The sequence below is a fragment of the Chlamydotis macqueenii genome, chromosome 7 (assembly GCF_036417535.1).
Source record: "Chlamydotis macqueenii isolate bChlMac1 chromosome 7, bChlMac1.mat, whole genome shotgun sequence".
NCBI classification, from domain to species: Eukaryota; Metazoa; Chordata; class Aves; order Otidiformes; family Otididae; genus Chlamydotis; species Chlamydotis macqueenii.
The window spans coordinates 4,561,167-4,583,546 of record NC_141562.1 but is presented as its reverse complement, the minus strand read 5'-3'; the positions used below and the strand labels follow the sequence as shown (position 1 = coordinate 4,583,546).

At 39.2% G+C, this 22,380-nt stretch overlaps 1 protein-coding gene across 6 annotated transcripts in view; it reads right to left on the bottom strand.

Annotated features, from left to right (window-relative positions):
* The window catches only part of ZMIZ1 (zinc finger MIZ-type containing 1), a 359,859-nt gene that overhangs the window by 308,563 nt on the left and 28,916 nt on the right, over window positions 1–22,380 (bottom strand). For 5 of the 6 annotated variants that reach the window (XM_086752205.1, XM_086752210.1, XM_086752208.1 and 2 more), the window contains exon 2: window positions 1,284–1,443. The exons of the other annotated variant lie outside the window; for it this stretch is intronic. The gene's annotated coding sequence lies outside the window, so the exon portion shown is untranslated. The remainder of the gene's footprint in view (window positions 1–1,283; window positions 1,444–22,380) is intronic. 6 annotated transcript variants of the gene reach the window in all.

Below are 22,380 nucleotides of genomic sequence, written 5' to 3'. Positions count from 1 at the left end.
ATTACCTGTCTGCAGCTTATCCTTGATAAGTTAGAGTACTCAGTCAGTCTCAGGGGTCTGACAAATGAACTCTGATAAATCTCACTGGGGCAATTTGAGACACCGTTGCACCACACTATCTTCCCAAACTCTTCACAAAGTTTAGCACCACAGAGCAAATCTGGCAGAAATATTTGTATCATGCATTGACCTCCCCAACTCAGAGCCTAGCAACTTAGCATAAACCCCTTCTCAGAACTGGTTTAAGTTAAAACATCAACTGTGAACTGGAATGGCTGAGGTCTAGACAGAAGATATTGCCTTCACTACACGGAGCATTAATGTCTGTCACAAAGATGGAATGGGAAATAACATCTCAAAACACTGCAGCCAGGTCTCAAGCAAATACAAATCTAAACACCCATGTTTGGTACTAACATGTATAAGCAATTTGTCTAGCAACTGACTTGAATCTACTTATGCAGCTCAGGATGCTCTATGAATCACAGCACTAATTTTTTGTACTTTATATATCCTGACACATAAATTGAACGTCTTGAAGTGGAAAGACAGACATGGATCACATGTGGATCACACCACCAGGTAACTACAAAATTTAATTGCTTAGACATATCACCAAAAAGGCACTGCACTTGAACTCTCATCCACCACATTTTGCACTTCTGCCCCAAACTAAAAAAAAGTCTGGAGAGGTGAAGAATTGCCATCTGTTTCCAACTCTTCACAAAACACACCATTCAGAGCTAGAGCTGGGAATCCAGCTGGTTCCTGTCTTATCTGTCAGTGGTACAACCAGCCATGAAACCATGAAGGATCCCAGAGAATAAAATCAAGTTTAAAACAAAACAACAAAACAACCAATGTCTGATTAGATATATACATATTATAATAACAAAAGAAGCATTTTTTTTTAGGCACAATTCTTCAACTTCGCTTCTCCAGACCTAGCTCACTGTCTTTTCACGTAAGCTGATATTCAGACAAAGATTTAGTTAATCCGTCTACAGTACAACAGTTACACAATTTTTTTTTCTCTGCAAGCATTTAAAATACATCTTGTCTTCTAGTTCAAGCAGTCTTCTACTTCTACCATATAGAAGGTAGAGCAAAAAGCTCACAAAGCTTCTCTTCTGTTTGCTTCACACAGTTAGAAGGGCAATCCACATTAACCAGAAGACTTGTCTAAACTCCATGTAGACAAGCTTCTTCTAACATCACCCTCCTTTCCAGAAGGAGCTGAGCAGGCAAGACACCTCGAAAAGCAGATAACAATTACCTCTTACCTTTCTGAAGAGGCCGCCGCCAATTAGCACATTCCTGGAGCTTCTAATTCAGGCAAGAAGAAAGGAGAGGGGATGGGAAGGGAGGGAAGGAAAAAAAAAAAAAAAAAAAAAGAAAAAAAAGAGCAGGGAGCCGTTCTCTTCCTCAGCACAACAGCATTTCCTAAGTGGTGGAAAAAAAAAAAAAAAAGAAGAAAAAAAGAAACAAGTAAGTACTAGATTTCATGTTTTTTGAAGAGACTACAGATTACAACAACTCCTTGGAAGAGCTACTGTGCCTCTCCTTCTCCAGTTCGGAAATACCAGCTTAAGCTGTCCTGTATTTTCTTCTTCTATCGGCACCTTATCAAAATACGGAATATGAAGGTCAAGTCACCTACTCCTATGAAAAACAAAGATGGATTCAACATCAGAATGGGATAAAGTCTCGTACTAGAATGGGATAGAGTCCCATTCAAAAATATTCTTGAGCACTCGTTCTAGTAAGTAAATATGCTCCAGCCAAGCTCACACCCACTTCTGTAAAAATTCAAATGAGCCACATTTACTATGAAAATAGTTGGCAAAAGGCAAATTCTAACATGCATACTGAACATACAGGAATATTCTGACATTCAAGTGCTTATGTACTCTTCCCTGCAATGATCATACCTAGAATTATGAGGTATGTGCAACTAATCAAAACTTCTATTTCTTTTTTAGACAACTACTCTTTTTCTTAAGACAATCTATTTTCTTAAGATAACCTATTCCAGCTATGTTGGATCTTTCAGTAACAATGCCAGAAAAAAAAAATTAAGTACCAAAATGAAGGCAAAGGGAACCAAAAAGCCTTTCTGTGACTAAAGATACCATTTAGAAATCCAGCTTCACTCCCATAGAACTGTAATCCCTCACCTCAGACCATCTCTCTCTGCCCTACTCCTAACATGAATTTTAGGAGACTTACACCCAGATTTTATGTGCCCCTCCCTACCTCCAGTACCTCTGATGAAAGGCAGGAAAATCAAGTGGAAAATTATTTTAAAGGGTGCATGCAAGACATTAACATATTTGAGGAAATGACAATCAGTGTTTTCCATGGGGAATGAGGAAAGGGAAACACGTTCACTCTGCTCTCCATCACATTTTGTCGGCTTATATTCACACAGAACACTACCACTTTCCGTCCCATGGAAAATCTGAATGCAAGTTATCAAAATAAGGAAAAAGGTCTATGCTACCTTACATCTCCCCACACACCTCTATCATCCCTCAAAAAGATAATTACTCCTTCTGCTAACAGCATGCAACTGCATACAGATCCTAGTCTCCCGGAAAAGATTATACACAAGGGGCCCCAACAGATAGGAGAGAACATAAAAGGCAGCACTCCCATCACAGCATCTCTCAAAGCCAACCATGTCTGTCCAATTCTAAATGGCCACAGTTCCTGCATTTCTCTAGGGATGAAAAGCTCTCTTCTTCTCTCCTCCTGTCAGCAAGACTTAAAGCTGCAAGAATAATTCTGTCCAGATTTTCCTCCAGATAGGCAATGATTTAAAGAATTCATGAAGTAACAGTGGCACTGTAAATAAACAATGAAAAGCTAAATAAAGATCACAGAAGATGACACACAGAAAAACGTGCACTAAGGAGAGAAAGAACAAGATCACTGACTCAAAACCTCTTCTGCCTTGTTACTTTCACCCATAAATAGGCATAGCAATAATCTGACAATGCAGAGTAATGCATCCTAATACAAAAACATAGCTGCTCAAAAACCTGCCTCCCCAACCTGCTCCCTAAAGGCAGACCTTCCCACACTGTTTATTTCCACTTTCTCAGTGTCTTACACCCCTCGATCGCATTTCTGCTTTCTCTCAGATTTCAGCCTTCTTGTACTAATTGATGCAAAGCAACTTAAGCCAACACCTGGAGTACTCAAACTTATACTTATCAGAGAGAGGGAAACAGTACTACAGCCCTCATTGTGGGGACTGGAGAAGAAATGACCCTCAGTGAATCGCTCCTGACATGTGTACATCCCGAGGCTATGCACTAATCAATACTTACTGAGCAGCTCAGCATAGACCAGGTTGCAAAATACAAGAAAAAAAAAAAAATTGTATCCCTGTCTCGACAACACACTAGTTTTGTATCTCTAATTCAAATGCATATTTTGTTTTTCTTTTTCATTACTAAATCAAAAGGATGCTTTAGATAGCATTTTTCCTCCTGCTAAGTGAAATCCCCCCATATGTCAGGTGAAGTCTGCTAAGAATTGATATACCGGTTACGTTTTAAGTGCTTAAAAAATTTTACACTTGCATCCTCTTTACTGGTAGGGTAAGTAATTTAAGCAGACATACAAGATTTGGAGAAAGCGTATTTTTCATCAAACATAAAATTAAGAAGTGGCAAGAAAGACGGCTAAGTGCAAAAAAACCTAGTTTATTAACAACATTCTCAGGGAGACAGAAATCTGTCGTAAGTACCACTTAGGGATGTAGCTTTGGCTCAACATCACTTGCCCCAAAGAAAGTGAAATTGCTCGGCTCTCAAATACTCATGCAAGGGAGAAAAAAAAATACAAACAAAACAAAGAAAAACCCCAAACAAATAATGCATTTCCCAGAAGTCAAATTCAAAGTGGAGAAACCTAGCAAGATTACTTACATTACCAAAAGACTTGACTAAATTCTGGCAGGGCCAGAGATAATTTGTATAAGAAAAATGTCAAATTGTTTTGGGTATACAGCCACTACAGAAAGGAAACAAACAGAAAACTGGGAAACTGTATCATTGACATCAACATTAGCTAAATGAAGAGGCATATGTTAAGACAAACACCCTCAGATGGTGTGTGAGTCAACTTCTGCAGTGGATTTAGCCGAGTTGCTTTCCTGTATCAAGCTTAATAAAATTAATCCTCGATTCCTCCAGCTAGAGCTGGGTTTTTGTTGTATCTCACACTATACACGCTTATTCTGGACAGTACCTAAGCTGACGATTGAAACCTGGACCAGGGATTCTGAAATGTGATCTTGACTTCTTTCTGGAGGATTAGTGCCAGAGTTACTCCTCCAGCTGCATAATGAAAATACAATGTTTTTTCCAGGTGTTACCCAAAGCTAACCTACTTCCCACAGCTAAACCCAAAGATTCTGCATGACATTTGCCAGGATCTAGTTTGTAACTTAAGAGACTTCTTAAGATCAGAAAATAAGGAGTTTTGGCAAAGTAACTCCCTTCACTTGCAGTCTGTACCACACAACTAGTGAAGAGCTTGCTCACCTTCTCCTGTCTGACCCTTCCCTGGGGACCCCATCAGCCCTTTGGGGATCTACTCTGTTAAAGGGAGCCTCCATCACACACAACCTAGCTGGAAGATTTTGTAGTTTAGATTTCCTAGCTCTGTGATGTTTATTACTTCCATTACAACAAGAACTAGAGAAAATAATTAGATTAGAGTGCTGCTGTATGTATCAGTCCCCTCCCCAAACCGTGTTCACAACACAAGACAAAGCAGGGTTTAAAAGGGAGGCAGAGGGGGAAGTCCATCATAACCACCTCACACAATTTATGGGGGGCGGGGGGGAAGCATTCTCCAGGTTCTTCAATTTACATTTAACAAACAGGTGCTTGTCTTTAGGTGAACTAAATCTGCACTCAGCGTGTACTAATAGAAATACGTCACGTTTATATCATAGTAAAAAGGTTTTTTCATTTTCTTTCTATTTATTTTTCAACCTATCTAGAAGATGTAGTAAAGTAACAATTCCATTAATATATCTATTGAGGGGAAAAAGTAATCTCAATTTCTCACTGTAATAAACAAACAAGGAAGTTAAAAAAAAACCAAACCTATTCTTAACCATTATGATGAAACAGGAAAAGACCTTTTCCCAGATACATTCTTGTAAAACCTGTAGTTAAAATGTTTCTTAGAACAGTACCATAAGTTTCTCTCAGAAACCTTACTGAAACATATTAGCCTGTAGTCTCTCTGTCACTAATGGCAGTGGCATCTCGCAGGTATTTTAGGCCTTAACTCTCAGGGCAGGACTCTAAACTCCACATTTTGAAGCCAGGAATCTCACCTCCTCCTGCGGCAGGTTTCTTCTCCAAACTATTTTCTAGTATCTACAGTTTGGGCAGAGTCAGCATGAAATGAAACTTGCATATAACATAGCACTTACCTACACCAACATAAAGAGAACAAGCTAGAAATTAACAAGTTCTCATTTAGTTTAGGATGAATTAAAAGTCTATCTCTGTTATCCATGCATGTATGTGTGCGTGCAAGCACATAGAACTGTGTACACAGAAGAGCGTAAGCTCTTCCACCACAAACACCTGTACTGGAGATATTTGTAAAGAAACAAGCTTTGTCAAACATAAATACTATTTTCCCAGAACTGTACCTGCACAAAGACAGGAAGCTCTTCTCAAGTATCTATTACAAAGAGCCAAGAAAAAGTTGTCATAATATTGTTGCAGAAGCACAGACAAAGGATAAACAGCACAGTAAGAGTGAATCAAAATAAAGACCTAAATACATTTTCCTTTGATTTGCCCAGGTCTTAGTGAACTCATGGGATCTACCCATCAATAGATCTCTAAATATAAGACTCTGTGCTTTACTTATATGAAGTACAATTGCTAAACAACAAGCATAATTTTTATTAATCGGAACCACTTTTATCAGATGCCAAGTATATTATGTTTCCATATCTTTATTTAGAAGTGTTTACACAATTATTTTCTGCAGCTTAAATGTTATACCTATCTCTATTTCCCCATCTGCTTTCTTTGGATCCTGAAAAAAAAAAAAACAGCTTTCTTCTCAAAATGACATTTGTCCATGTGAAAATCTAAGTTTACAGACGCACTATTCACATGCATTTAGATAACACGGTTATTAAAACATACCAACATATGCATGACGTTTACTTACCAGTCTAACTACCATGACCATCAATAATGAAAACAAGATTTAATTTTCTCTTAAGCACTAAAAAAAAAGGTACATACCTAGCACAAGTAAGATTTTATACCCCAAATTTTATATATGCAAAGCCTTGAGGACCAAACCCAGTGCACCCAAGCACAATGGAAGATGCTCATCACTTAAAAAATTTGGTCTCTTCCAAAGAAATAGTGAGGGGATAATTTTTAAAAGCATGTATTTCTCCCTTTTAAACTAGATCTAGAAGGAACAATTATTTCTCTAAAAGCCATGCTCCTCATCCTTTCTCAAGTGGCTTAGGTGACGGCATGCTGACAAACCAGCTGAAGTAACAGCGCTGTTGTGAGACTCAGGACCTAGGATGCAAGGGACAGGGAAGTCAGACGCATGGCCACGTCCTGGAGAACAGCATCCTCCTGGGGCTCCCTGCCAGGGTGGCAGTGTGGCCTCCTGCGTGCCACTGTCTGCGGGCCACGTGCTGATGTGACTACAGACACCTTCTCACCCAGCTTGGCCACCACTCTCTGCAGGGCAAGAGCGGCACCCGGCTCTAACGTAACAGCCCGAAGGATATAGGGGGTGGGGAGGGGGCATGAAGATATATTTGTTCTGCAAGCTCTATCTCCATCTTGCAAGCCTGATTTCATATTTTTCTGTCTTATTCTTAATTAAAAAGAGGATACACTTCATGTCAGAAATCTGTGTTTTTTGAAGCTTGAATCATTTAGCCTATTAAACCCAAGCCTGTAATATGGCTGTTATTTCTTAAAAACGTACAGTAAATGCATTAAATTATTGATAGTCATTAAACAGGAAAAAAATTTAAACAGCTCTCAGCTTTTATCAATCATTAATGCAGTTTCCACTCGCGCATCTCACTGGGTTGCTATCATATAGCACAGAGCAAAGAGTACAAATCCTGAAGGCATGAATTCATTTTCTCTTGACGCAGACTAAAAATATTCTTGGCAGCAGGAGAGAGGCTAAAACATGAGGGAGAATGGTTGAAAGGAGGTTTCTGTCTTTTGCAGTAAACAGGTAGCAATATGAGGGAGCAGCAATTTCAGGGACTGAAGCCCATCCACTTCCCCTCATCTCCTGTAAGGACCAGTAACGCCATCGTCAATCACCTCACCACCCAGCAGCCTAAAGGAGCTCTGGCCGCCCCGACAGTGTTTACAAATTTGATCTCTATTTGAAATATGTTAGTTCAATGGCATATGGGGTGGGGAAAAAGGAGCATTGAGGTCAATAGCAAAGCATCCAGCAGCTTCGGCAAGACAAAGATTTAAACACAAGCTGCTCACCAGCTAGCGAGCCAGTAAAACAGATCATGTGCAGAAACTGTCAATCTGACAGCCTCAGCTCAGGAAAATGATGGAGACCGAGATAGTATCTTAAAGCTATTGTGAACCTTCACTGGGGCAAGTTATGACTAGACCTAATGTTTTTATCAGCTCTGAATGACTCTTGTCAATATGGGAAATCTGGAGACAGATGCCAGCTGCTGGCACCTTGCCTGGCTGTGATATGCCAACTGCCAGTGAAGGGAAGTAAAATCCCATTTCTGTCCATTTTATGCACAGACTGCAGACCCATCTTACAAAGCTACTCTCAACTTTCATCCTCTGTAACTTTATTGAAACTCACTGGTTTAAAATGCAGCAAAGGGGGAACACAACCTTCAGTGACAAGCCAGGCACAACTGCAAGCATGCAAAGACCTAGCTGACTTGCCTCTAAAGCAGCTACTCTAGGTGAGCCTCAGCCATAAAAACATCAACATGAAACACACAGAAACACCAGCTCTAGCTAGATACTCTGCCAGTGAAACCTCAGCCCCACAGCAGCCCTGCTAGTGGAACCCAAATTAATTTGTTTTAAACTACCCCGCATCTGTTTAAATGAGTTGTAATAATATCTCTGGAGCACAATACGGACACATACAAAGCTAAACACGGTGCCAAAGACTGCTCAAAAGAAGCATGTCTACACCCAGAGTCCACTTAGAAAGTATTAACAGGAAAAACTCAACCAAGTGTTCCACTCCCCATGATGGCATAAATTTCTTCAAAGAACATTTCTGTTTATATAGGAAAAAAAAAAATGAACGGTAAAGATTTTTTTAACAAGTACATAAAGAATCTTCGTCTGCTGCTTAAAAAAAAAAAAAAAAAAAAAAAAAATCTAGAGTCCTATGGAGGCTTTATTTTTTTTTTTTCCTGTAAGTGATTCAAGAATGCACTGAGCCGAGTAACTAGATAATGCCAAATGTTGATATCAAAGTAGCCAGGAAAAGCTGCTGTCACTGGAAAATATTTTCTAGCCTGTTTGTTTACAGACCACTGTTATAAAATACAAATATATTTATTTCCAACCATCATTAGTGCAAATCTACATCATGTAGGAAAAAAAAAAGCCACGACCAAAATTCATTTAAGAACATGCTTATGTCTCGTTATACTGAGTCCCAAGAAAGGTAATATAGTATTTACAGTAATAATACAAAAGTTATTACATCACTGAATTGATTTCATGACATAGCAACAAAGTAATTCACAATCAATTTCAGTATATTAATCATTATCTATACACAGAACTGTAAGAGTAATAGTCTGTATTATTAAGTAACACACAACCACTACCAGCTTTCGCACTGGTCCAGGAACCAGCACCAACCCCAGGGACAAGATAGCTCGCCTGTCCTTCAGGCCGTGCGCAGCGTATCACTGCGTGAACTAACTGCGAAGGTAAGGGGAATGGAAATCAGGGTACTGGCATGAGGCACTCGGACCAGCTCCACGGCTCCCTGCACAAAGCTGCTGCCGCAGCCGAACAAACCACAGCCTGAGCAGCCAGCTACCCCAGGGCTGACACCCCCTCCTCAGCGCCATCGGCCGCTGTGGTGAGACAAGGAAAAGAGTCTGCTTTGGTTTGTGCTCTTCTTTCCTCAATATATATGCATGGAAAGTCCAGGGAGTTCTGACGCTGGTTTTAAGCACCTCTCTGTAGAATGTGTTGGAAATGTCTTTTTTCTATTCAAAAATATTGATTACTTGTAATGCAAGTAATCAAATCTTGTCAAACCTTTTTTTTTTTAGGGAAAAAAACCCGAAACCAACAAACAAAAAACCTTAATCCCTTTTTTTTTTTTTAAACCACTCAAGTTCACATCTCTTCCCCACCCCCCCCACCAAGAACACACATTTCAAGAAGCTACAATTGCTATTAAATTTTGCCTAGCCTGTAAAACACATAAGCTTTCCAACAAATTACCTGGAATTTTTATTTTGACAACACAATCTGGATCCCTAGCTAAAAGATGCAGTGGGAGTGTACAAGTCCCTAGCACTTCGCCTTCCTAACCAAAAGCAAGGCTTGTATGCAACGATATAAGAAAAGGCTGCAAAACAAACTTTCTCAGATCCCCAAAGATGTCTCGTGACAACTGCAGCTAAGTCTAACGGAATGCAACTCTGAATTAATAGTTCAAGTCTTTCAAATTCTCATCAGTGTTTGCAAGGGATAAGTTAGCAGAGAAGAGGGATGCATCTGCTAGTACAGCATCACACGTTTAACTGAGTTATCACAGATCCACCCTTGCAGCTTAACTATTTGACTTCTATTAGTTTCAGAGACAGGACCTTTCTGTATTGGATGTCTGGGTCTTATACAGCAGCATCTGTCCATACACACCACTCACCCCCCTTTATTTTTATAAACTGACTCCATTATAAGAAGTCACTTAAAATAACAAAGCCAAACAACTGTCAAATCACCACTAATACGAGCTTTCAAACAGGTTTCCATTTCAAAAATCATTGTGGTGATCTAGTTTCACACCACCCCAGGGAAAGTTACATGCATAACAGAGAAAGTTCATTATCAATATGCAGAGATCATTTGGCAACAATATCACTACTAGTAAAGACTTGTGCAGTGGCACCATGACTTCAGTGTATTTCATACGCACTACAGAAAAGCTGTTTAAAACCAATGGATTAGCTCTAGGTTTGCAAAATCAGCAAAAGAACCAGTTCTGCCTCAGGTGTTCGGTCATCCACCTCCCCCTGAACCAGCGCATGGTGGGAGTGAGGAGGAAAATAGAGCATTAGTGCTGAATACTAACTCGTTTCTTTTGCTAGGAAAGTAATTTCAATCATTTTCAGAAGACTTCCTAGTGATCCTAAGGGTCTAGGCAAGTTCAGAGACCTCAAAAACGGAAGACATTAATCTATTAGTTGAAACTTCTTCATGCACCATGTTCAAAGACAGTGCTAGGAACATCATTATTATTTTTTGCGCTACATGTGCTTTCAGGTATTTATTATGGAATCATAGAACGGTTTGTGTTGGAAGGGACCTTTAAAGGCCATCTACTCCAACCCCCCTGCAACAAACAGGGACATCTTCAACTGGATCAGGTTGCTCAGAGCCCCGACCAACCTGGCCTTGAAGGTTCAATATATATTCCATTACATTTAATGCTTCATACTATTTTGTAATAATAAGCTACATTTTAACTACTTCTGATGTTTTCTTTGCATCTTAAAAAAAAAAAAAATTGATTCTCTTTTCTGTTCACCAGTTCTGATGTTTCTTTCCTTTGTGATAGGCTTCTGCTCTCAGTGGTCAATGGCTGAGACCTCCTCCCAAAGGAGAAAGAAAAACCAGTGAACCATAACCTGGGTATGCATATCTGTGTGGCTGTGTTTCCCACCTCTAGCACATTTGCTTGTCCTGAAGCCCAGATGGTCACAAATAGCTCTTAGCCAATACTTTTCCTCTCAAAATTCATCCAGGAGCTAATTTCTTGTTACAAGAAATTCAGCCTCAGGAATTTAATCAGAAACCGAACTGAGGGCAAACTGTCTGTCTGTCTCCAAAGGCCCTTTTACAAGGATCATCTTCTGAACGAACCCCTTTATTAATGACAATTCTGCTACTCCTAACACAAAAGTACAGCTGCACTATGCGGATGCCCGATACAGTACGATGCAATTCATGACTTGCAGTATATACTTCCGCCCCCTCAAAGTTGAAAGGCTTTTCCATATCGCCTATTTCCTATGTTAATAGTTTCCTCCTGTAATCAAATAATTTGAAATACTTTGAAATAGCATAGAAGTAAGTTGAGTGAGAAATATTTAGTAACTGGTTATTTGAAGTTATCAAATAAAACAAGTATTTTCACAATAATTATAGCTATAGCTAATGTGAAATTAAGAATTAAGTAAGAAGACTTTAGCTGAGCTTTTCCTGTGAACAATGAAAAATGCAGTAGTAGAGAGGAAATTCAGCATCAAGGACAGAAAGAGGTAACCAACAGAGCAGTTGGACCCTGAAGAGAGTAACAGGTAACCAACAGTCTTTCAGCCAGAGGCTCAAAGCCTGTAAATAGCACCACAACAGGAATCGCTTGACTTCCCTGAGAATTAGCAGAAACAAGGCTTACGTGGCTGATCCTGCATCTCCCCTTTGGATCACCTTTACTTTCACACATAGGCAGTAATCTCTTACAAATATCAGCTGGAGTTTATACTCCAAGTATTCCAATAACACTGAGCAGAACAACAGCATTTCTCTGGACCTTGTATACAAAATCCCTGGCAATTTTCTATGGTATTACCTGCTCCCTGCTCCCCCAAGCCAGCATCCCAATGTACCTGTCATACACCTCACACCACTGCAAAGGTCTCAAGCAGGTGGAGCGGGAACAGTTGATGGTTTGTCACCAACATCTCAGAGACCAGTTCAGAATACAAAACTTAATAGCTGCATTAGCTACAGGTGCTCTGTTCATGCTGTCTATCTGTCAGGAGCTGTATCAGTGGTATAGAGCTTTTAGACAGAAAAATGTGGAAAAATTTTCCAGCACTACCCATGCGGTTTAGAAGGCCAAAACTTACTGTGTCTAAATCATTTAGAGATATCAAAAAGCTACTCCTGGCCTTTTGTTGTTATTCTATTAGATAACTACAAACTATTACCCTAAAATTTATGCACAAATATCCCTTGTCAATAGTACCTGAAGAAAAAGAAAAAAGGTGCAATTTTTTACCAGTTGGACAGTGAGAGAATTTCCCATCACGCTGTGGCACGTATGCAAAGCTTCTCAGCAGCTTGTTCCATGACAATGGATTTGCAAAGCAAGAACTGAGGGGATTATTTGATTCAGCATCTACTCAAGTGGCCAATTCCTTTAGCAATCAATATTAATCAACAAGCTAAAGCCTTGTAAGAAAAATCAGACAGCACTGGAATCCTTCCTGCTGCAGCAAGCAGGCCTCTGAGGCCTTATGGTCCAACATAGTCACCTCAGATGCTGCAACTCTGGAAAATCAATTTTACCTGGGATTTAAAGCACACCTTATGCTTCTCTCCAAATGCCGAAACACAAAGCTCACCTTTTCTGTTAAATTCTGAGAAGAAAACCACACACACAAACATCTTGGGTCTAATATAATCCATTAGCTACTTCCCACTTCAGCTGTGCAGAAAAGACCTTAACATGAGCACAGGGATCAAAATGAGAGCAATGCATTTTAGAGCAGAACACAAGCCATCCTCACACACCCAGCTTCTGCATTAGTAACACCAGGAATTTTACTTTTTCCTATCATCTTATCTTTCGGGGTGAGTTCAGAGATTGTTAAGAGAGTTGAATGGCATTGCTCTGACAGTATACATGAGGAAAGTGGAGTATCAGAACTTTAACAAGAACTTAGGAAAAAAAAAAAGAGTACCTTTTGGTTCTCTAGAAGGAAAAAAAAAACAAAAAACAAAAAAACAAAATAGATAAATGACCCCCACAAAAGATATTAAGGTTAGGTTTTTAAACGTCCCTTTTGCTCAGTCAAAGCCCATGTCTCATGCACTTTTATTTCCTTCAGTATCATGTCAAAACAGAAACCTTCAGATCATCAAGCAGACCAGAGGGCCTCTGGAATCCGTTAAGAGTCCACATTTGAGTTGTGTTTTAACAATCCTGTGAGTCCCCCCTAATGCATCTTCAAGAAGCAGAAATTATACAAATCTGTTTTCCCCTCCGTTATATGGTCACTCCAAATCCCGCTGCAATTACTAAGTAATTCTTGGCATAGCTGTACGAGAGTGACCAAACCCACATTCAAAGAGAATAAATTGGCAGGCAAGCAGTGTTGACTAGGTGGAGGGGGAGAGCTGGGAACATCGTGTTTCCAGGAGCACCACACACTTCCACGATAGGGTAGAAACAGGACAATGCAGCGATATGGTAGAACAGCAAGGCTTGTCCGCATTTATCAGGGGACAGCTCGTTTGGGTAACAGGAAGCGTAACGACTCCAGGCTACATGAACAGCCAGATTCATAAGGAAGAGTTACCAGGATTTGGTGTTCCTAGAAAACAGCTGAAGGAAAAGGGCTATCTGTAAATGTGGACTGTTCTGAAGCAGTAAGTCTGGTAGTGAGGAACCACTGGGCAAATCTGAAACAAAAATATCAGCTTTCACAAAAATTCAACTTCAGACTCAGCAAAGTTTGACATACTGACAAAATTGGGATTTTATATTTTAAATAAAGCTTGAGAGCAATTCAGACATACATTTAAGCTACTGTGAAAAAAAGTATATGACCAGACATTAAATCCTCTATGCTGAGCCACTGCTAATCTGCTAGCACACCCGATTGCTCAGTTCTGTGCCCTACTCTTCAACCACCAAAACATACAGAAATCATTCCCAGCAGACAGGTCATTTTTTCCACAGTCCTTTTAAGTTTGCAGACAAGTGAAAATAAATGGGTATACATTTTTAGATAAATCCATGTTTTTAAAAGTTTAGTGTATAGCTACACTTTGTACCTATTTACATGCACTTTCTGTACACATTCACGCTTGTTTATGCAGAATAGAAGCTCAACATTTTAGAAACAACCAAGTTACAGTTTTGGCACTAGGCAATGATGATTAAAACCTGAATATTTCATAGCGGTGAATCACACTGCCAAGCCTCTAGGGATCAGAGCAATTTGAATCGGCATAAACTAATGTTTCCCAATCTTCTGCTGCTTCTGTAATGAGTTATGTTCCAGCCCTGCCAATCATTTCTCGGAAGGCAGACCCACTCTCCAGCTTTTTAGCTATATTCACCGCTCATCAGTGCTCAGAGGGCTGTGCTTCCTTCCACAAGTGGAACTGCTGCTGTTTCACAACAGCAGCCTGTCTGCACTTTGGACCTTTTGCCAAAGCCATCCATACACTTCCTCAGCACTTTCCTGACCCAGGTCTGCACAGAGCCAAGAAGAGGAGAAACCTTGATTCAACAGAACCCATTTGCCCATCAGCTTTTCTCTTCCCAAATCACCAAATAAAATTATTTCTAGATCAAAGGTGGAAAGAACGCAAAGCAGTTCCAATCTCTATACCCACATTTAAACTGGCTGGCCTCTAGATTCAGACTGAGCCTTTTCACACCAACAGCTCTGCAGAGTAAGTTTCTGGAAGCCTTCTGATCTCAAATTCTCCCACTGATAGAAGTTTAACCTCAAGAGAGGAGCGGAAACAAGCTGCTACGCACAGATTAGAGCTGACGAGCAGTAGGTAACAACTGGACCTGTGTCAAACCATGGTTACAACAGCTTTTTTTTTTTTTTCTCCTCCTCCCCTATTTTTTTTTTATTTAAGGTACATACGGATTCACACACTGAAGTTTCCTTTTGAGCTTACTGTGCAAATACTTGAACTTCAACCAAAACTCTGCCAAAAAAGCACTTGTAGGGACTTGCCAGAATGGTAGGTACAATAAGCTTCTGGCAGATGTGGGCATAGTTTTGCTTGGAGGGTTCAAACAAGTACACTTGCAGATAACTAAAAGGAACAAGAAGTTAAACTGTAGACTACTAAACTCAGACAATTTTTTCTTCCAGAAGTTGACATGACATTGCCAGCCTGCTGTATGGTGGTGTACTAATCCAACAGTTAATGAAGACATTAAAAAGATTGTTTTTACAAAAGCTGACAGAGCCAAGACAAATTTTGCTGATAACTAGCTTTGACTTTTTTTTTTTTTAAATCTCCCACAGGTACTGAATCTCTAGTTCTAGCAGAGTATTTTTACTTCTACCTTAAATGACCTTATTTAGAAGAAGAGTAAAATTGCTGACAAGACACACTACTTCTAGCTGGCATCCTCACTCCTATTACCTCCAGTGGATTTACACTATCAGATTGCTGCTATTTTTTTGTGGTTTAGCTTTTTATTTGGCCATTTCTTAAGGACTCCTAGCACAAAACCCAAGGTTCAAAGACTCTAGGCCAAAGATCCCAAACAGTGAAGAAAAGCACAGAAGTGTACCAATTTAATAAGATGTACGGTGTTATAGCATTATGAATACAGTGATTCTGAGCGCATGCACATCCCAGTGCGTGAACTCCATTGGTTCCAATTAAGAAAAAAAAAAAAAAAAAAAAGTCACATCTTTTCACTCATTGTAACACCACCGATGTCCATCTGTAAAATCACTGTATTGAGTACAGGAGTTACCAGCAATTAAATTTTTTTTTGCGTACACAGAAATAAGAGAAAGGGGAACTTGCAATGGAAATTACTAGAGATAATAACTTAGTAATAGAAAGTCAACAGCATTTTTCCTTTATGTCAGCTCCCAGCACCCCAAATGCTAACAGCCGTCCATTAAACCATCAGTCTTGAGGCTTCATAAGCCACCTCTACTCTTGCGACTCTAGCTGTGCAAACAGAGAGTAAGCATTGGTATCTCTCTGAAGGATCCACTCCTCTAAAACTGTTTTCAAGCTCCTAGGAGCTTTGGTCTTTCCCCATCCCTTTTTATTCCTAATATTATTTTCAAGTCAGATACAGGATGGACTATTTCCTCAATCAAATTGTCAGAAGTTGAAACTTCAGCAACACTCTGGGAGAAATCCCCAAAAGCCTAAATAGATCAAAACCACACAGAACGTGTACCCAACAGAGCTCTGTTGTCTGTTTCCCAATGGCTTCTATCTATCCAACAAATTACAACTAATAAGTCTTTTGCAAGGGAAGTTTTTGTTTATAGTGATGCTGAAGAAAAAAAAAATAAAAAGAGCTAAGAGGCATTACTCCAAATGTATTAAAATAATTAGTCCATCCACAAACACCACTGGAAATTGCCTTGGGTTTCTCCAAAGGACTTCAGTTTTGTTATTGTATGTAATTATAGTAATTAAGAGTTCCTAACCAGGTTCTGCAAACATCAGGTTGGTTAAAATAGAGAACTGTATTCTTTCTTACAACTCCTAGGTCCTTCCTTTCCATTTCATGCTCAAAATATAAAAGTAGATTTTGCAGACATGTTTTTTTAAAATAAATAAATAAATATTTTTAAAAAATCTGTAGATCAGCTATTTATTCCAAGATGTTTCTGACCTAAAAGCCTCACACATGATAAAGAAAAACAAAGTTCGCAACTCTATCAGCATCTTACTGCAAGAATGCTGAAGCCGAAGCACAAATTCTACACGGAAGCTAAAATTCATAGCCACGCATCCGGAAAGGTGAACAAAGTAAGCTTTGCTCACCAGCCAGAAAGTAACTGGAGTAGCAACCCTAAAAAATAATTTCAGAATATATAATATTGAAAATGTGAGTCTAGCAATAAATAAGTACTTGGAACCTTTATTACACTTTCCCAAATCTAATATCTCCTCACTGTTAATCTAAAGCATTTTGCTTTCAAAATGATGATGACTTTATGTTCCTGAGAAAAACTTTAATTAAAAATACAGTTTAACACCTGATGATGTTAACAAGCATTACTTTTCTTTCAAGGAAACTGTTGACATTGTTGAATACACAGACACTTAAATTTACACATCAGATCACAAACAAAATCCCTGCTGTACTGAGTCAATCACATCTTTGGCATTGACTTCACTAGAAGCCAGATTGCAAGTGTTGGCTGCACCAGATCCATAGTTTTCAGAGTCTCTATGTCTTTTTTTCTTATACCATTCTTTTAAAGCACAAGAAAGATGCCCTGGCATTCACAGCTTTAAGAGAAAACACAAACTACTCATTTTAACACAGTGAAAACGTTACTCTAATGGTCAAATCAGGCAACACTTTTCAAAAAGTCTCATCAGGACAACATGTGAATTACCATTGATGAAAGCAAGTCACACCATAATATTATTAAGGCTTTAATTCACAGTATTTCACAACCTATCAAGCAACTGCATCTTTCTTGAAGAGATTTCAATTGAAAGAGGCACAGGAGAGAAGCAGAGATCTACTCAGCACGATTTGCAACAGTCAACCCAGAAGTCAGTAGCAGAACCAAGCATCTACCTTATTGTCCTGCCTACACCGCTTCCCTTCACATCGCACTCGTCCGGGCTGTGCTAACGGCATAACGCGTATTAGCAGCTCCGGCGGAATCCACTGCTACATGTTATACTCTCCCAGACAGTATGTAATTATCTCTTGGATGTAAATACTGCATTTTGATGCACATAATCCCCAACTCGGGTAACCTCCACTGCTTTTCAGATTTTTCTGAAAGCAGATACTCAGCTATCTGTAACTGAATCGAGGCCAGGGAGAAGGGCAGGAAACAGCAGCAGCACACCGAGCAGAAGCAAGAGGGGTGCTCTGAGGTAAAACTCCTTTTGTATTACCTGTGTATTCCCCGCACCCTGTTTAAAACGAACATTTGTCCCCAGCATACATTTAAGAAAGCACTGTAACATATTAAAGAATATACAAAAGACTTTTTAAGCCCTCCCAGAAACTTCTATGAATACAGCACTCTAGCACCAGTGGGTCCCAAAGAAAAGCTAGCTTATCTAAACAGAAGGACTACATATGATCTCAGATGACTCTGGATGAAGAATCAAAAAAAGTGTTCTGCCTCAATAGTATTCCCTGAAATAAAGGGACAGCTGCAGAATTAATCATTCACTGAAATGCTTTGCTGGGTGGAACAAGAGCTAAAGAATTAAATATTTTAAATTTAAAAACAAAAACAAACAAACAAAAAACCCCAAACAAACAAAAAAAAACCCCACACACTGTCAATCTTTCTCACTACAAATAGCAATGGTAAGAACACCAAGACTCCAATCCTTGACTTTCTGCCAGATAGCTTTTGCAGTATGTTTCTCTCCTAAAAAGTTATTTCTGAAGGTTAAAACAAGCTTGACAATAAGTCAGATGGCATTTATCTGCACAGCAAACTCAGCTACAAACCATCAATATTTATTAGATATAAATCTCAAGCCCTCTTGCAAGTTATAACAAGTTATATAAATTAATCTTGCTCAAGATACTCATCAACATATTTTCTAACTTTAACATCATTAAAACAGCATTCACCAAGTACCCCTTGTCATAGTCAGCAGCCGTTTGCACTTAGCTTTCTGCACCTTCATCTTATATTTGGCTAAGCTAACAAAATTAATATTCTAGCTTCCTCTCCTCACACTTAAGCTCCAAGGCAAAACTGTGTCAAGTTGAAAAATGTAAATAATCATTTATTACTAACACATAGAACTTGCACAGATCAGAGGAAAACAAAGCATTTGCAGTGTAAAATGCACTGGAGGTTAAAAAAAAAAAAAAAAAAAAGGCAAAAAATTTTGAAAGGGCTTTCAATTACAATTTAAACCTTCGGATCTTCCAAAGAAGAGCTGCACAAATATTTGAGAAAAACTATAGCAAGCAGTACCTTTAGAAAGGAAGAATAGATTTTTATAGTGCTCTTTAAAACTTCAATATTAATTCTACAGTGATCTGATATTTTCACCAGTGACTTAATTAAGTCACTAGATGAAGAACGTAGAGCTGCATTTTGAGCTTCCCTTAAGCCCAAAATGTGACAACATTATATAGTCACCAATTTCTGCTCAGCTCCCAAAATTCTTATGCCACCAAAGATATTCTTATGCCAACCTCCTGTTAGGAGGTACAGAGGCTGCAATAAAAGCAAGCCAGCAGAACACCTGAGGGATTTCAGAGTTTAATTCAGCAGCTGATGATATTTAAGCATATGGTCAATGTAAGCACTTTTCTGAATAAGGACAAAATTAGCATGTGCTTGACTGAACTTAAGCTCAAACAGACTTAAAATTTGACTCAAAACTGGCTGAATTAATTGCCATACAAACCAGACTTGAATGGACTCTGGCTCTTTCTACATACTTAGTTTTTTTCTCTTACATACTCTGTCCTGCCTTTTTATAGGCAGCCATCAACATTCACCAATTGCCCCTACTGACTAAATGCACAGATTTTTTTTTTAAGACAAGCACACAACCCCCGCAGACGATCCGATATTGAGGGATTTATCTCCAACCAAATGGCTCACAGGCAACAATACTCACTTCATTCTTCCCACCCAAAACAAAGGCTGCAATCTGTGAGGTATTTCTTCCACAGGAAACACCCCATCAACCAGCTAAATTATTCTATGCAGTTTTAAGAGAAGTTAGGTAAGCTCAACTGGTTTAATATCGCAGTAAACCTTACTGAATAAATAAATTTTAAGCTTTTGACCAATATATCTTCTGATGCCTGTAACTGAGGAGTGCACTGAGGCTGTTTCAAAGACTTGTGGAAATACAGCACAGACTTACACAAATATATGCTCTTTTTAAAATACAGCGGATGAGAGAGTGCAGTGGCTGAACAGCATCAGCATCATCGTGCGACGCCAGCAAGCTCAGTGAAACAATTTAAACACTTAACTGTTATCTTCCGCTTATCAAGAATGATCATTTAGCAGTGTTTCTCATTCCTAAAACACCTAGAGAAAACTAAAGCTAAGTGCCAAGAACAATGATTAAACGACACACTTTCAAAAGAGAAACAAGACAAAGGCAACTTCATCTTATTCTAGCCATTCTCCTTCTTGGAGAAATCTAAAGTTTTAAAAGCTCCATCTCTTTGCTTGTTACTACTTTGTCTTTCTATCTCAAAAAGATATGAAAATCGGTTGTAATTCAAGGCTAATTCAGTCTCTAATTAGTTGGAATCTTAATGGCCCTGATCCTACGTGTTAAAACTAATTTTTATCATGTCTGATACTTCACGGATGTGTCATGTTCTTGCTAATCTGGATCAGCACTTTTGGCAAAAATTTATTCTGAGTAGTGTAGAGGCAAGAAATTTCAAATATCAGATCATCTTCCGACGATGCACCAGAGAGCAAACAGATGGAAATAAAGCAGCTGAGTTTATGCAAGGGATAGAAGCCTTCTTCCCAAAAGAGAATTTGGGAAGCTAACCTCCAGTTCTTCCAGAACTCTGCATATAGGTCGGCTTTTAAACTCAGAAAGGGAGAGAAACAGCTATTAATACAAAACTGTTAACTCTTAACAGCTTTTCTTAGATGCTGCACTTAAGAACTACACAAAATAAAACAGAACAGAGATCATATTTACTCTTATACCTGGTTTCTAATCAATTGCAGTTTACAGAATAGCGCAGGTAGATAAAAAGAGCACGAAATAAAGCTTCTATTGGAGCAATTTTCGTTTTCTTGGTCTAGCTGTTGTGGCTGTCTCACTGGTAGGGAACACACTCAATCCAACGAGATGCAAAATTTTGTATTCACATTATATACTCTCATCTTCTGTCATCAGCAACTACACTAAAAGCAGCTTCACATATACTCCAGTCTGAGTAATTTGACTTAGATACATTTTAAGACATAAGGATGTTCTCAACTGACTGGTATTATTTCAGTGTAGCAGTGGGTCAGTGCAGTGGCAAACCACTTTGCCTCTGAAGAAAAGTTTCTGTCCAAGACGTGACTGGTGGAAGCCAGCTGAACAGCCACATGTTCATCAGTCCCATTACAAAACCACCACCAGGCTTGGCACCACATGCAGTTATTTCCAGGAAGGAAGCCAGACATGTATTAATATGGATAGAAGCAACCAGATGAAGGAACACGGGCCAAGGCAGCGGAAGGAGATGCTCCTCTGCATCACCCTTCACTGGGCCTACCTGAAAGGGATGATGTTCATCCCACCCTTCACATCACACACTGAGGAACTGAAACCCGAATGCAACCATTACAACTGAGGGTTGAAACCTGGACTCCTGTTTGCTGATCTGCCCTGGCATGCCTTGAACCCCAGGAAAACATCCACTTCAAGTACTGTATAGGCCAGAGATTTGACTGACAGATTTTATCTCCACTGAAGTCATTATGCCATGTTGAAGCATAACTTCACATCGTCTGAGTCTACACCTCCGCAACAGACTGCATACAATGACTTTCTGCATATCTTCTAATCATATCATTCTTTTTAAAAGAATAGCTCTGCAAATTTCTATGAAAGGAAAGCAAGAAGACAAGCACATATATTCAGTCTAAGCTGAATTTGTTATTATGAACTGGACTCCACACTTTCTTTCATGTAACACTCAGCCAACTGTCTGGTTTTATAAGGTGCCGGAGGAATGTATTTCCTGTTATCCGAAACACATCACTTCTGGAGCACATGAACGACAGTTTATGTCAAGTTTCTGCAATAAACTAAGAGGGCTGTCAAGTTTGATGGCATATTAGTTTGTCACTTGTAACAGGCAAAGCTATGTGAGCAGATTAGACAATACTACATAATTTAATAATTTTATCATCTATTCTACTTGACATTACCAGCTATTCCTCATGATTTCATCTGCCTATGACACTAAGCACTAGATGCAGAGCCTTTTTACTAAAATGAATATTGTCTACTCGTACCCAAACACCACAGTTTAACCCCCAAAAGCTAAGCTTGGCATTCAACACACACACAAAAAAACAACCCCTCCAGATTTAATTCCTGGAAACTCACATGTACAAGCTCAGAGCAGCTCTAAAGGGCTACTGTGGAATGAGATCTATTTAGGCAATTCTACTCACATTAAACACCTTTAGTAGTGAAATATCACTGCTTTCATGAAATAGCTAGAGGAAAAAAAAAATTGTGGATAAGGGAAGCCTTTTCCTGTCCACGGAGCACAACTCTTCATTTTATGCTGCTGTGGGACAGATGCTCAGCACCAACACGTACAGCAAATTCTGGGACAGGTAAATTACAGTATCATTTGAGGCATTTAACCCATGGCTGACAGATAGAGAAACTCCTGTCAGTGCTTAGAACCGAATCCTCTGTT